General features: G+C 45.7%; 1 protein-coding gene across 1 annotated transcript in view; it reads left to right on the forward strand.

Annotated features, from left to right (window-relative positions):
• The window catches only part of GRIK5 (glutamate ionotropic receptor kainate type subunit 5), a 1,072,331-nt gene that overhangs the window by 919,019 nt on the left and 136,054 nt on the right, over positions 1-17,258 (forward strand). The window lies entirely within an intron of this gene.

Here is a 17,258-nt window from a genome sequence, read left to right on the forward strand (position 1 = left end):
ACGTGCCTAAGGCAAGCCCATCTGCATCCGTCAGCGTCCCGGAGGTGGCCATGGATAAGAAGCAGGGACTGCAGGACGATGAGGCAATGTGACGCAAACTAGGCATTGAATGGTCCTGTAAGGGAGATGTCATGAGGTGTGGGAAGTTTGATGAGTTCCAATGCGCTCGATGCAACTGGGTCTTTCCATGTGGAGCAGAGGGATCTCCCACGGCCCCAGTTAGCAGCGATATCTGACCAGGTAAGGATCAGCACGTGGGAGACTTCACTGCCTTTTTGCTTAACACGCGCTCCTTGCAGAACCGTGAGATGCAGGTTTTTGACCTTCTTCAGGACTTTCAGCCTGACATTATTTTTAATAGAAACCTGGCTAACTGAATCCTCCAATCCCATGCTTGCAGCGGCCATTCCACCTGGGTATGAGATACTTAGGAGGGATCACCCCGTCGGGAAAAGAGAGGGGGTGGCTATTATTTTTAAGCAAGAATATGATTGCACGGCAATCACACTAGGAGCTATAGAGGGAGCGGAATGTCTTGGAATCCTCTGCTCTCTATCATCACTTCAATCCCTAGCTGATGCCCTGATGTATCGGCCACATGGGACGGTGGGCACCTTCTTGAAATCCCTCGATGAGGGGAGAGCAACCCTGGACCTGAGATATAGCCACTTTCTGTTTCTGGGTGATCGAAAGTCATTGCGCTGACGGAGACTCTTCCAGCTCTTAACCACTTTCCCTCTGTGTCTTATCCTATGCCGAGGACCAGACATACTCTAGATCTTGTGGTCTCTAAAGTTAAGCTTGAGGCGGATCTACCTCTACCTTTGGTTTGGACGGATCACTGTCTAATTATCTTCAGATGGCCAATCTCTCTGAAAAATGGTCAAAAATACTCTAACGGTATGGAGAGTAGGCACAGGTTTTTTCACAGAATTTCAAAAATGGCTCTGGGGGACGCCCTTGAATCTTCCGCCCCTCTTTTATCAGGGAACCCAGAAGGGGACGCACTTCCGCCACAAGCCTGGATGAGGCAAAGCGTTATTGAGTTAGCCCCTGTGATGACATGCAACTCAAATAAAGCTAAGCTTTCTGCCCCCTGGTTCAATGAACTCTTAAAAACTAATAAAAGGGCCTGTAAGTGTTTGGAAAGGAAGTGGTGGAAAAACTATAGTTTGAAGGACAAACTTGAGTATAAGTCAGCCTTGAAGGCCCACTACGCTAAAGTCAAGGCTATAAAAAAAGCTATTTGGAAGATAAAATTGAGACATCAAATAATAAAGGAAAGGAGATTTAATTTTTTTTAAGCCTTCCCCATTATCAGAGATCACCCTTTATCAATGGAATGGATCAACCATTTGGCGGAATTTTTCCACACAAAATATCATGACTATACAGAATTCCTCCGCTGGGGTGCCTCCAGCTGATAACTTGGACATGATAGCCCTTGTTGTGGGGCTGCCCTCCGGTGAAACTCCCTCTCTTCTGCAAATACCCCAGCTACCGCTAGAAGTATCCCTGGTTATTATTAAGGGACTTAAGTTGAGTTCCCCCGCTGATCCTTGCCTAGCTCAACTGTTGGCCAGGTGGCCATGGCCATCAATCTAGTGGTTAATAAGGTTCTCAATACCTCACTGGATGCTGGCCGTTTGCCTTCCGTTTGGAAACATGCTAAGATCTAGGGGTGGGCAGAATTTCCGAAATTCATTTTCACAAATTATCGCGAAAATGTCAAAAATCTCCTCAATCACGCAGAAATATCGCAAAGACGCGGAAGTTTTTTCCCCCGCCTGTTCGCGATATTTTATGCGTGATCGCGTTGAAAAATGTCTCGCCAACTTGCCCATGCGGTCGCCATCATGTTTTCACTTGTCCCGCCCGCTCGCAATGCTTATTTCCTGTTTGGGTTCTCGCATGACGTGTCCGCGATCGCAAACTCACGCGGGATAGCGCGACCGGCTACCAACAATCCAACATAGGAAAACTCATCGGCGAACGCAGGGAGGCTAGCGCGCGCACGAGAACGCATTTTTAAAGCGCGAACAAGAAAAAATTTCAGTTTCGCAGCAGATCATGAAAGTTTTGACATTTTTGCCATCTCCGCGGAACGCAAAAATGTCAAATTATCGCAATTTCCACAAGCGGAACGAAATTTACCGCCCAGGCCTACTAAGATCCATCCACTATTAAAAAAAACCTGCAGTGGATCCTAAAGTTCTAACTAACTACAGGCCCATATCCCTACTTCCGGACTTTTCCAAGGTACTGGAAAACATGTGAATGCAGTCATTTTGGACTATGTAGAAAAAAATAATCTTCTGCATAGTAGTCAGTCAGACTTTAGGGCTAACTACAGCACAGAAACGGCAATGCTGGAGGTTACAGAACATATCAAAGAGAAGTTAGATCGGGGGTTAGAGCAATCCAAGTATTATTGGACCTGTTGGCGGCCTTTGATACGGTCCCGCATGCCAAGCTCTTGGAAAGGAGTAAGAAGCTTGGGATCGGCTGTACTGCATCAAAAGTGACTAGCCTCTTTTCTCGAGGACAGAAGTCAGGAAGTTTGGACTCCTCCCATTGCCCCACCCATTCCTAATGTGAAAGTGGGGGTCCGGCTGGGCTCTGTACTGAGCCCTACACTTTTTAATGCGTACATGTCCCCACTTGCATCACTGGCAGACGCAGGCGGGGCTGAAATAATTTCATACGCAGATGATTCCAAGGTACTTTCCACTTGTGAAAAAGGGGCATATTTTGAGGGTGAGAAGATTAGCATATGCCTCTCCAGGGCATTCAATTTGATGATGACGAATCAACAGAAGTGTAACCCAGAGAGATCAGAAATTATCTTTTTTGGTTCGCCTACCTTGGAAGAGTGGCGACTCTGGTGGCCTTGGGACAAGTCGCCACCACCCTCTGCTCAAAACATAGTCAAAGATTTGGGCATCTCAATGGATAGCTCTCTCTCGATGAAACATCAAATCCAATCGGTAGTAGGTACCAGCTCTGGTCTACTGTGAATGCTGAGGAAATTCTTACCTCTGCTATCACTGAGCACGAGGAAAACTGTGGTTCAGGCACCGGTCACCTCCAGACTAAATTATGCGATTGTCTTGTACCTGGATCTACTGCTTTCAGGTAGTTCAAAATGCAGCAGCAAGACTGGTTCTTATGCTTAATCCCAGGACACAAATGCCCCCTCACCTCAGTGCTACAGTGAGAAAGAGGATTACATTTAAGGCTTCGGTGCTGACTTTCAAAGCATTGCAAGGCATGGGTGCAGGCTCCCTCAGGAAGAGAGTATCCCATTACACGCCATCCAGAACTCTGATGTCTTCTACGAATGGCCTGGTCTCGGTACCCAGGACACATCGAGCTCGATCTGGAGGAAGATGCTTTCGGTTCCTGGGAGCCCCAGCCTGGAAGCTGCTCCCGGTGACCCTCAGACCCATAACAGACCTGGCTGTCTTTAGGAAACAGCTTAAAATCTGGTTATTCTGCAACTAGGGGCACTTAGGAAGGAAGTTGGAGACTATTAGCGCCTGGACACCCTTGCTGAGTAGCCGTGTGCTCTATAAATGCGTTCTTTCATTCATTCATGTCTATAAGAAGAGAGGACATTTTTTGGGGATCAGATGATATTGCTTGAGCATCCATATCTGCCTTAGTGATTAAGCCCAAGGTAACACAGCTGACCTCTGCTTGGCACCTAATATTGCTGTGGCCTTCTTGGTGAACTGCTTTCTGTTGCAGCTTGCTTCCCATTAGTGACTTTTTTAATTAAACATTTAAACCTCTGTTTGATGTGCTTAAATCTTGAAAAACAAACTTCTGTAACTTTCGTAGTTGAGTAGTTTGCGCGTTGCAGTCATGATGGTGGTTGCGATGTCGCAACGTTTTGTGTATTGTAATCTTTGTGTCGATAGCATTAGCAGCTGCTCTTCCTGGTTGATGCTTTGATACCACTGGCGCTGCTGTTGTTTCTCTTGGGGCCACATTTAGGAGGAATTGGCGTAGGGCAGCACCGCAGGTCTTCTTGCGGCACTGCCCTACACCAATGTGAAAGGGCAGGAAGGCACCGTATTTATGAATTACGGTGCGTTCCTGTCCCTCTTCCCTGTACTGGGGCATAATTTGATCCCTAGCGCCAACATAGGCACCCTTGCACCATGATGCAAGGGGGCCTCCATTGCAGTGTGGTAAATAAATAATTAATTACCGGTACTATTTTTGAATACAGTGAATAAAACAGATAGCTCAATAAATAAGAGACAGGATTCGAGGTATTGGAGTCTTACAGGCTTTAATCAGGCATAAGGGAGGGGACTGGAACGGGATAGCCTGCTCGGAAATAGAAAGGATGGCAGCTGCCGGGGAATGGGAATGGCATGGGGATGGGTAAAAGGGTAACTTTCAGTAACAGTACACAGTATATATACTAAAACAATTACATTACATTCAATACAGTAGGCGTAGCAGTAGGCGTAACTCGTAGCAGTCGCGAAAGATAAAGACAAAATGGGTGTAACAAGAAGGCGTGTACAGGGCGTATACATAGACATGTGATGTAGACGTCACAGAAGTGTCATAAATGAGGCGGAAACATGGAGGGGGCTACCTGAGCAGCTGGGACCTTTAACCTAGTGGTGCGCGCAAACGGACAATGACGTGTTACCAGGAAGAACTGGGGGCTATGACTTCTGCGCTAGAAGAGGAGACTAAAGTCTGCAGTGTCAGAACGACATGTACCTATAGTATATCTAGTATCTGGTGTTTGGAGTACATGTTGATAGAATTCAAAAGTTATCAGGGCAAAGGCTACTTGACACTAAGAGTGGTGCATGCATAGTTCTACAAGTATTGCGTGTGCGAGGAGTATTCTATGAATATTAATACAGTATTTCTCTTACATGGAGACAGAAAGGCTAGACCATGGCTGAAACTATTGATGCGATTCAGTAGCTTAGGAATGCAGAGAAGGAGGGCTGGACTGATAACTAGAAGCATAATATACTCTTGGCAGACTGGGAGGCAGAGCCAGGCCGGGCCGGGCACTGCGAGGCAGAAAGTAAGTGAAGGGTCAGGGATGCAGGTGGGGGCTGCATCGCTCCTCAGAGAGGGTTCAGGAGACTGGAGCTTGAATCTGATGTCCGGGCCCCTTTTGAGGCCTAGAAACGGGGACAATGCGATGAATTAACGTGCACACTGTAAACTGTGGCAACATAGACCTAATACTCGTTGCTTTCACGAGAACTGGAAACTGGCATACTAGAGTTGGACACAACTATGATTGCGTCTTTAATCGATCATAGGGGGATACATGCATATCGATCATGCACATATAGCATAAGATGGGGAACACGTAGGCACATATAACATGGCAAAATTTACTTTTCCACATTCCCTCCTTGTGCCCTACGTTTCCATCAGGAAACATCAATATTCATGATACCATCTATCTGTTCATATAGCATCATTTGCTCGTCTCGAATTGTCTTGGAACGGGACTTAGGACTAGGAATACAAGAGGTAGCACACATGCCGCAAATCGCAGGGCCACATTGTAAACAGAGGCAGCAACTGAATATGATCATTACTGCAATACCTAGGAATGACAATACTTTCCATCCCCAGGCAGATATGATACTCCAGAGCCAACCGGACCATGTCCAGGTGCCTGGATTCTGGTGTAACTGATGGGCAATTTTATGAAGTCTGGTTATAGCTGAATAAACAGACGGCGCGTTATTAGGAATGAAAATGCAGCAACTAGATCCGATGACTCTACAAGCTCCTCCTCTATCGGCCAGTATGACGTCAAGAACGAGGCGATTTTGAAGCACGACAAAACGCATAGCAGATTGTTCTTCAGTTAAGTTACCTAGAGCGGAAGTAGTCTCATTCACTACTGCTTCAAGGGTTCTGGTTAACCTACGTATTAACTTACTATTCTGGATAGGGCCTATAAAGAAGAAGAAACCTTTATTGAAGTCTTGATATTGTTCTAGAGCAGTTTCAGTTTGATCGACAATTGGGGACTCAGTCTCCCTTCTATGTCTGACGTGTACTAGATGTGTGTTTCTGTGATAATCAGATGGGGCTAGAAAAACAGGTGGCAGTAGGAAGGCAATGTAACATGTTCCATCCCAATCGGGGGGTAGACGAACATATGCGGTCTGACCACAAACAAAATAAGAATGACGTGAGGCTTTGAAAATAGATTTCCCACTGTCACTATACTCGACAATAGTAGTACAATCACTACGTCCTACATGTACGGAACCATTCTTTCTGACACATAATTCGCCTTTGACTGGTAGTACTGAAATAGCAGGCAAATCTGGAGTAGTATCGGACTGAACATTCAGGACCATTAAATTCGAGGAATAATTACCTAAATCATACACTTCATTTTCTAGATCTAACCCTGTTCTATGGGAAAGACCTTGCTTGTCTGGGAAACATGTACGATTCAGAAGGGACATATCAGTTGAGGATGACGTTAACGTGGACCATGCTCCACACGAACCATTATGTGAAAATGGATAAGGAAAGAGTGGCAGAACTCCCTTCGGGGTCTGGAAAGGGGGGAGTCGACCACACACCCAACAGTTAGTGGCATTGCTGGTCTGGTGTGAATAGTACAACATTCGGATGAATGTGTTGTTACGCATAGCAAGATGATAGGATAGCTCGTGAGGAGGCAGATCACTAAATGTGTGCTCTACTGTAGCATTAGAAAACATATGTACATGTGAAATTGGAAAACATAAATGTAAAGCATAACTTATGCATGTAACCATAAGACTCAAAAATAATAAAAAGAATAGAACGATAATACATCTTTTAGAGTTTTGGCTAACTCTCTCACTGTGTGGGTCTATCTCATACATGTCAGGAACCTGTCTAACCGTTTCACCCGAGAGGGACTTAGACAATTAAACTGGCTGACTTATTTTACTAGACCGTAGTTTGACTTTATACTCCTGCTGCGGAGTTTTCTCTAACAGGGGAAGTTTGAATTCAGAGTCTGTGTTTGGGCAGTCCTTAAGAATAGGGCAGTCTTTAATAAATGTCTTTTGTCGCAATCCATGGAATTTCTTTATATGACTGGTATGCACCCATCCCTTGCGGCCTTCAAGCTTGACTGCAGTCCTTGTTGTCAACAACACCAGCTGGGGCTCCTTCCAACGGGGCTCCAACGGACTTGAACGATCAAAATTGCGCACCAGGACGAATTCTCCCGGAACGACTTCATGCGGTTTCACCTCAGTGTTGTCTGGAAATGCAGCGGCAACCTGTGAACGACAAGAGTGTAGGGCAGACATCAAGGAAGCTAGGTAATCTGTCAGCATATTACTGGAAACGTCTGTAATCTTTCGGGGCATAGGTGTACCCCACATGTTTGGAGGGCGGCCGAATACGACCTCATACGGGGACAGACCTGATCTGGAATGTGCAACCATTCTCATATAGAAAAGAGCTACTGGCAGAGCTACTAACCAGTCTACACCTTTTTCTGTACACACTTTAGCAATTCGGATTTTCAAAGTCTGGTTATGTCTCTCTACGAGACCGGCTGCTTCAGGATGACGTACACAATGGAACTTCCACTGGTACCCTAACAGAAGGGAAACATGTTTCATGAGCTCGGATGAGAATGGCTGGCCGTTATCTGAATACACAACCCTAGGTAATCCATAGCGGGGAAAGAACTCACGAACCAACTGCTTGGCAGTGGTCGCAGCGGTGTAATCTGGAACTGGATATGCTTCTGTCCACCTGGACAAAGCGCATACAACTACTAGGACATACTTGAAACCTCGACATCGCTCCATCTGAATATAATCCATTTGGAGGACTTCAAAAGGGTGGTCAGGAGGTTGGAATCCACCTTGTTCCACCGGGACACTTTCACCTGGATTGAACTGACAACATATCATACAGGTACGGACTTTCTGCTTGGCTGCTGCTCGTAAATGCTTGTTGAACCAAAGGTTCTGAATACTGTCTAACATAGCTTTTTCTCCTAGATGTGCTGGACTATGTGCGGTATTAATAATGACTTGAACCATAGAGTCGGGGAGAAACCATGTGGCTTTTCCCTTCGTCAACCATCCTTGATCTGTCTGGACCCCTCCTTGTTCGGACCATTTCTTGATTTCTTCGGGAGTAGCATGTGACTGTATGTCTATGACATCTTGTGTAGGGTCCTTGACTGTCATACAAGTAGTCTGATCTGGAGTGAGTGTCTGTGTCGTGTTAACTGGAATGTCTGGAGTCTGAGCTGTAAGTTTGGCTGTTCGATCTGCTAGATCGTTCCCTTGGGAAATAATGTCAGTGACTTTCGTATGTGCTTTGCACTTCATGATAGCGATAGCTGTCGGTAAATGTATTGCATCTAACAAAGCTTGAATGAGGAGACCATGCTGGATCTTGGTTCCATGAGAAGTCATGAAACCTCGTTCCTGCCAGAGCACTCCAAAGTCGTGTACGACTCCGAATGCATAACGTGAATCTGTGTATATGTTTACTTTCAGGTTTTTGGCACGTATGCAGGCTTAGGTCAGAGCGACTAGCTCTGCTGCTTGAGCAGACAGGGTGTCAATACGATGTGTTTCTATAACTTCGGTGTCAGTAGTCACTGCATACGCGGCTACTAGTTCTCCTGTACTTGTTCTCATACATGAACCATCCACATAAAGTGTCAGGTCGGGATCAGGTAATGCAATATCTGTCAGGTCTTGTCTTGGCTTTGTCATAGTGTTAACAACTTCCACACAGTCATGTGTGGCAGGATTTGAAGTAACTGACGGTAACAGTGTAGCAGGATTTAGAATGTTGCAGCGTCTGATTTCTATGTGTGGCTGAAACAGTGTCAATTCATAACCTGTTAAACGTGCAATTGTCAAGTGCTGAGTCTGTGTTCGATTTAAAAGAACTTCCACGGAGTGTGGAACTTGTACTGTCAGGGAGTGTCCTAACACTATGGAATCACTTTGTCTGATAGCTAGAGCTGTGGCTGCAACTGACTTGAGGCACGCAGGCAGAGCCTGGGCTACTGGATCTAATGTGCTAGAAAAATAAGCACAAGGCTTGTATTGTCCTGCTTGATCTTGTGTGAGAACAGATAATGCAGTACCATCACGTTCTGTGACAAAAAGTGTAAAAGGCTTACTGTAGTTCGGTGTTGCTAGAACAGGTGCTTGGCATAAAGCTTTCTTTAACTAATTGAAAACAAGTGTATGTTCCTGGGTCCAAGGGAGGACAGTCGATACGGCTGCCTCCTGTGTCGTTAACTGTATCAGTGGCTTGGCTAGAAATGCGTACTGAGGAATCCATTGTCTGCAATAAGAAGTGAGGCCGATAAAAGCTCGTACCTCCTTCTGTGTCTTGGGCTGTGGAAGACGTGCTATTAACTGGATACGGTCAGGTGTCAACTGCCTACCCCACTTGGACAGTAAGTGTCCCAAGTAAACCACTTGCTGGACACAGAATTGTAATTTGGAAGGGGACACCTTGTGCCCCATCTCGGCCAGAAAATACAGAACTGTAAGTGACGCACGCTCGCAGTCACGTTCAGAACGGGCTGTGATCAGTAGATCATCGACATACTGGGTCAGGGCAGTGTCAGTGGGCATGTGAATATTGTCTAGTTGTCTCTTAAGTGCTTGACTGTAAATACTAGGGCTTTCTGTGAAACCTTGAGGTGCTCGTGTGAATTTATAGCTTCTTCCATTTAAACAGAATCCGAAAAGGAACTGGCTGTCTGGATGAATGGGGACACTGAAAAATGCGTTCTTGAGATCGATAACTGTGAAGAACGTAGCTTCAGAATCAATGGCTGTCAGGAGGGATGAAATATCTGGGACTACTGGGTACTGGGGTATGATACATTTGTTAAGTTCTCGAAGGTCAATCACTAATCGATATACTGGAGGTGCATTGGGATCAGTATGTTTCAGGACTGGAATGATAGGAGAATTACATACATTGGAGTCAGTTTCTACAACTACTCTTTGAGCAATAAGCTCGTCAATAATTTTGGATAAGGCTGCTACAGCCTCAGGTGGCAATTTGTACTGTCTGATTCGGGGTAAAACCACACCTTGCTTTAGAGTCACACGATGGGGTGTGATATGCATACAACCTACATCAGTTGGACCTTGCGCCCATAAATGCTGTGGTACCTTCAATAATCTTGGATCAAAATCTCGTAATACATAATGACCTTTGAAGTCTCTCATGAACAGGCGGACCCCTTCTGGGGAACAACAAATTACTGCTCCTAATTCTTTTAATGTCTTAATGCCTAACAAATTTTCTGGACAAGATTTTGTGAGTAACAAATCAGTAGTTCGGGACAATGGACCGACTTCTAGAGTAACTGGTTTCGATATCTCATTAACAATAGGCTTTCCTGAAAATCCAAGGGAAACATTTCTAGAGCCTGAGAGCGGAGCCCCTGGAACCTCGTCATGACTGATGGTAGTCCTACTTGCCCCTGTATCAATCAGAAACTTTCTGTCTTTCCCTAATACTTGACTGTGTACATAGGGACCCTCTTGATCTACAGGTATCTCGATGAGAGGCAAGCCTACCTCCCTCTCTAGGCTGTTTCATGAATACGGCTGATAATCTGGATACTCTGTCTGGGCATACTGGTACATCTGCTGTGTAACATGCTGTGTTGCAGCGATAGGCTGCGGTGCTGTAACTGTCTGTTGTGCATTCTGTGGTGGCTGGGAAGTCTGTGAAACTTGTTCTTGTCTAGGCGGACGTGGTCTTTCTTTAGTTTTACCAGTAGCTATGTTGTGTTTCAGAACTGCACACTCGTTTATAAAATGACCTGGCTGTTTACAGTAATTGCAGGTCCCTTTTACAGGAGCTGCAGGATGACTGGCTTGATTCGGACCCCTCTTCTGACTATCTTGTGGAACAGATTGTGCAACTAATACTTTCATTTTCGTGTCTTTCATACGTCTCCTTTCGTGTTCCTGCTCTTCCCTGATTCTGTTCTGGTGATACTGGAGCATTTGGAGCATCTGTGACGGAGTATTAGCTTGCCAGGTACTTTCGACTTTCAATACTCGATTCTTAACTTGTGGACTTGAATTCTCGACTAGTTTGGTAACAAAAAGATGAGGGTACGATTCACTACTTGTTTTCAGACCACTATTAATAATAAAACATTTTTCAAATCTAGAATAAAAATCACTAGTGTCTTCATCTTGTTTCTGTTTACAAGCTGAAATGGCATCCCAATCTTCCTTTTTCGTGGCTAGTAATCTTGGCAAAACTTGTATCAATAACTCGGGCAAATCTTTAGCTTTCCCCCCAAGACCGGTACCTGGTACTCGTGTATTATCTTCAGCTTCTAGAGCTGTCCAATCTATCTTTTTCTCTCCCACCTCCCACTCTTTTTCCTTGAGTTTTTCATATACACCCGCGGGCAACAGGACCTTTAACATTTTAATGATATCAGGATACGTGTATTCTCCCATACGGAGCATGTCTTTTAATTCACGGTGGAACCCTGCTGGATCTTTGTCGTGACAGGGAATTAGCTTTTTCATCTCTAAGAGTTCCATTTTTGTGATGGGGGTGTAAACAAATACTCGTTCTAGACCACCACCCTCTTTCTTGACTGGGTGTACTTCTCGTAACGGATTCTGTCTATCTATGTAAAATGATTTACTTTCTGGAGGTGAGACGTGAACAAAATGTGGATTCAGAAACGTTCGATATTTGTGGCGCTGTTCTAGAACTAATTAAATCAGTACCTAGACCTCTCCATCTGTACTGGAGTAACTCGTTCAATACATCATGTAGTGGACCTGGATCAGAATGCTGTCCCTCATACAGTGAAATGAGGTGCTGGATCATATACATACCCACCAGTCGCTGCTCGGCTAGGGGCAGTTTCAGAAACATTTGTGCCACTATTTCGTCTGGAAAAGTGGTAGAATCAGTAGTCCACCGGACTGCTGATCGGGCTAGTTCTTGTTCATGCATTGTACTAAGCTCACTATAACCTACTCGTGATTTCAGAATGTGATCGGTACCCTGGAATACTTGCTCAAGAGAACACTGTTCTGGTGCTGGAGGAGGGAAAACTTTCTTGTGATCTGGACGTGAATGTCGGTCGGAAAGTCTAGTTCTACCTACATACGCTATTCTGGAGGGATTCTCGTCGTCTACCTCTTCATTAGAAGAGTTGTCTTCTTTCTCGGTTGCTTGTGTTGCTTCTCGTTTCTCGTGTAACTTTATTATTTCCCTACGAATTTTCTTGTACATACTCTCTATACAATTTTGTGTCTTGTGTCTTCCCTCGGCTATATGGTCACTCCACCTGGTCAGGACTTTCATTTCTTCTTGATCTTTTTCCGGATAATCTTGTTCTCTAATTAAACAGTTAATTAAAAACTTTAAAAGCATGAGCTGAGTCTCGACTTTTCTTTGAGCCATGGCGTCGCGAATACTTTCTGGATTCACTCCGGTACGGATAAAACGATATATTCTGTCTAGATGTTCTCTCATGTCGGGCAGGGTGTCCAAATAGTCGGTCACCCGTCTTAAACGTAATGAATATATGACCATGGTACCATCGCCTGGAACTGGATCATAACGACATTCGGTAAGGGCTCGCTTGATATCTGTGAATGTATGAACTTTTGGCGTACGCTGTAACGCTAGTTCATGTAGCGTCATACGTCTGTGTTGAGGCGGGGTACTAGGAGAATCTCCCCCCGCGGCTCCTAAACTGGAATCGTCGGTGGGTACTGTACGTGCTGGGAGAGTGACTGATGTAGCGGGTACATGTACTGTAGGCTGGGCCGGGGGTGCTGTAACGGGTGCTGTAACGGGTGCAGTAACGTGAACTGTACCCACGGCCCCCGTGGCTGGAGGAACAGGAATTACATTATTTACGGGAGCAGGCAGAACAGGATTTGCATATTCTGGGACTGTATCGTCCAAATAGGACGAGAGAAAAATATCAGCTGCGGTCGGTTTGTGACGTAGCTTAATCGGGACCAATGGCGGCGGAAAATTACATGGTGCTTCTGGGGTTGCTTTTGGCAAGCCCTCGGCAAGAAGAGGATACATACCCTTAATAAGGGCATTTCTCTGTCTGTCTGACTGTTCTGCTTTAACTCGTTCACCTACTTCGATTAATTCCCTTTCTTGGGCTCTTTCTGAAGATTCTCTACTTAATTCAGTTTTTCTGATTTCTTTTTCGGTTCTTTTATGAGATTCTTTGCGCCATAACTCGATGGCATCTTTCTGGGACTGTCTGGCTTTCTTTTTCCATAATGCTTCTTCTACTCGCATGATGCACTCGGCATCCCATGTACCTGATATGGGCCATCTATATTTCTCTTCTAACTCCCTGGTATAGTCCACCCATAAGTCTAGATATAATATGGCACCTAAGCCATGCTTATGATACATAAAATGTCCGGGACTGTCCCTAGGCGGGACAGGAACTGCTTCCTCGAGTAACCCTTTTCTGGTCTTTAACTGACGTAACTTGGAGAACAGAGGCATTCTAAACTTGAATCCGAACACAATACAATACACGATAAACACAGTAATGAATAGAAAAACAAATCACTCATACCACGACATTGAAAACACATTAAATAACATTTAGAATAACAGTTCGGACAGAATATTACCTGGTATACTGAAAACAGAACACATGAATTTTCTCGAGAACGAAACTTACTAGAATTACTAGATGCACTGCTAAAACAGTACGAAACATACCGGTCCCATAAAGGGACACGTCAGGACCCGTGTCCACCTAGGTGAACACTTCGGACTGGATCTGCGTACCCAAACCCACTGGACCAGAGACAAATTAATTGACCCTGTCTAGATACTACCCCAGCAACGGTACTCACCGGGCAGCAAGAACGGAAGGCCTCGGACTGGACTGGACTGCTACGACGTCGGACTACGAACTTTGGACTTCAGTTACAGGTGGGCCTCCGGATACCTCGGACCTTGTACTCTCGGCTTGGGCTCTGGTCGGGACTCGCCGCGTTCCTCACCGCCTCGTCTAGATGCTGGACCGCAACCTCCGTCTCCTCCGTGGGCCTGAGGGATACTTGAAGCAGAAATATCTGCACGTGCACGGTATGGTTCCGTCACGGCTGCAGAGGGTCAGGGGGCCTGCGTGGCTTCGCCGGCGCGTGGGGAAAGGGCAAGTCCCTATTCGGGCGCCATTATGTGGTAAATAAATAATTAATTACCGGTACTATTTTTGAATACAGTGAATAAAACAGATAGCTCAATAAATAAGAGACAGGATTCGAGGTATTGGAGTCTTACAGGCTTTAATCAGGCATAAGGGAGGGGACTGGAACGGGATAGCCTGCTCGGAAATAGAAAGGATGGCAGCTGCCGGGGAATGGGAATGGCATGGGGATGGGTAAAAGGGTAACTTTCAGTAACAGTACACAGTATATATACTAAAACAATTACATTACATTCAATACAGTAGGCGTAGCAGTAGGCGTAACTCGTAGCAGTCGCGAAAGATAAAGACAAAATGGGTGTAACAAGAAGGCGTGTACAGGGCGTATACATAGACATGTGATGTAGACGTCACAGAAGTGTCATAAATGAGGCGGAAACATGGAGGGGGCTACCTGAGCAGCTGGGACCTTTAACCTAGTGGTGCGCGCAAACGGACAATGACGTGTTACCAGGAAGAACTGGGGGCTATGACTTCTGCGCTAGAAGAGGAGACTAAAGTCTGCAGTGTCAGAACGACATGTACCTATAGTATATCTAGTATCTGGTGTTTGGAGTACATGTTGATAGAATTCAAAAGTTATCAGGGCAAAGGCTACTTGACACTAAGAGTGGTGCATGCATAGTTCTACAAGTATTGCGTGTGCGAGGAATATTCTATGAATATTAATACAGTATTTCTCTTACATGGAGACAGAAAGGCTAGACCATGGCTGAAACTATTGATGCGATTCAGTAGCTTAGGAATGCAGAGAAGGAGGGCTGGACTGATAACTAGAAGCATAATATACTCTTGGCAGACTGGGAGGCAGAGCCAGGCCGGGCCGGGCACTGCGAGGCAGAAAGTAAGTGAAGGGTCAGGGATGCAGGTGGGGGCTGCATCGCTCCTCGGAGTGGGTTCAGGAGACTGGAGCTGAATCTGATGTCCGGGCCCCTTTTGAGGCATAGAAACGGGGACAATGCGATGAATTAACGTGCACACTGTAAACTGTGGCAACATAGACCTAATACTCGTTGCTTTCACGAGAACTGGAAACTGGCATACTAGAGTTGGACACAACTATGATTGCGTCTTTAATCGATCATAGGGGGATACATGCATATCGATCATGCACATATAGCATAAGATGGGGAACACGTAGGCACATATAACATGGCAAAATTTACTTTTCCACAGCAGGCAGGATTGTTTTGTGCAGGAAGGTGTCCCGTCCTGCACAAAAATAATCCAGAGAGGCGTTTTCTCAGTCTGTGTGTGCTGCAGAATGCAGCACACATGAAAAAGAGGAAAAACCACGTAGAAATGAAAACAGTTCTCCTCAGTAGCTCGGAGGATGCATAAAGTGTTGGTGCTGCCCCGGGTTTATGTGATTTTATCAATCTGGGACGCGTCAAAATCTATGGGTGTTTCATGAGAACACCCACTGCAGGAATGTCTCCTTGACTTATTCTGTATCTACGAGGTCATTCAAAGCCATGCAGGGTGGCTTAGCATCGCCTCATAGATATGATTGTGAGGCTTGAGCCACCGGAGCATCAAAAAAGTGCCTCTTGTAAATAAGGCGCCATATTTATAAAATATGGTGCATTCCTGTAGTCCTCCCCTGGTCTAGCACAAAATTTGCTACCTAGCGCCAACATAGCAAACACAAGAAGATAATGGACGGAGCGCTGAACTTTTCAGACACTCCCCCAAGCCCCCCACCCCACCGTCACAGATCTGGGTTGAATCCATCATAGTTATGTAGCTCACTTCGCCACCCCAGTCCAGACCCAGCCATATGCAAATCAGTCTTGACTCTGTGCCTCATGGGAACAGTCCAGACTGAACTTCCAAGCCAGGTCTTCCCTGGACCGGAAACAAGCATCCTGGGACCGGATTCAGGCTAACACTCCTCATCAGCCTGGCTAGCTTGAATCCAGTGACACAGTGAGCAAGGGACCCACGTCTGGACATACCCTGCCAACTCACGGCGAACAAAGCAAACACAAAGAGAGGATGGACGGAGCACTGAACTTTTCAGACAATCACCCCCAGTCACAGATCTGGATGGAATCCATCATCGTTCTTTAGCTCACTTCGACACCTCAGTTCAGACCCAGCCATTTGCAAATCAGTCTTGACTCTATTCCTCATGCAAACAGTCCAGCCTGAACTGCCAAGCCAGGGTGTCCCTGGACCGGAAACAAGCATCCTAGGACCGGTTTCGAGGAAACACCCCTCATCAGACAGGCTAGCTTGAACTATGGTGCAAGGGTGCCTCCATTGCAGGCAGGATTGTTTTTTTGCAGGAAGAGACCCCACAGTTTATAGACATCCCCAGCTCCAGTCCTCTCTGCTGCCACTGCAGGACTCTGCCATTCTCTGCCCTCCGATCTCCTCTTCTGTAGGCTTTTCTACACACAACCGTCTTGTTTATCTTTTTCTGCATTGGAGTTCAGTGTTGCTGCCTGGCTCTACCTCTGAATTCTTCTGTATTATTATGTACTATGCTTAGTGATTTTGGTTTTCTGTTGCCATCGTTCACTCTTTTTGTTTAGCTGCACACCATCCAACCAGCCATCAGTCGATAAAGGATTTCTAAAGCGCTGCAAATCACCCATGAGGGTCCTCATGGCGCTTGAGTAGCTAACTGCTTCGTGGTGGTCTGTTCATTCAGTTGCAATGAAGGAAAAATAAGTAGAAAGCAGTGATAATGAGGGAAAGGCATAAAGGCACTCAAAAAACAGGGGAAGAAGCAAGGAGAAGACAGGAGTAAGAGCGATGCAGCCGGACAGGGAGAGCTGGGCCTGGGGCCTTCGGGTTTACAGTGCGCTTTCTATGAATAATGACCGGAAACTGAATGCATCTCTCTTGTTGTGAATCAGTGCAGCCTTTTATCGACATGTGGTTGTTCCATCTTGATATAATATAGCCCACTAGGAAGCTTCAGACCAGGTCCAGTTGTTACTGGTCAGCTAGGCAGCTGCAATCATTGCACCCACAACAAACCCAGAGA

The sequence above is a fragment of the Lissotriton helveticus genome, chromosome 7, assembly GCF_964261635.1.
Source record: "Lissotriton helveticus chromosome 7, aLisHel1.1, whole genome shotgun sequence".
Lineage (NCBI taxonomy): Eukaryota > Metazoa > Chordata > Amphibia > Caudata > Salamandridae > Lissotriton > Lissotriton helveticus.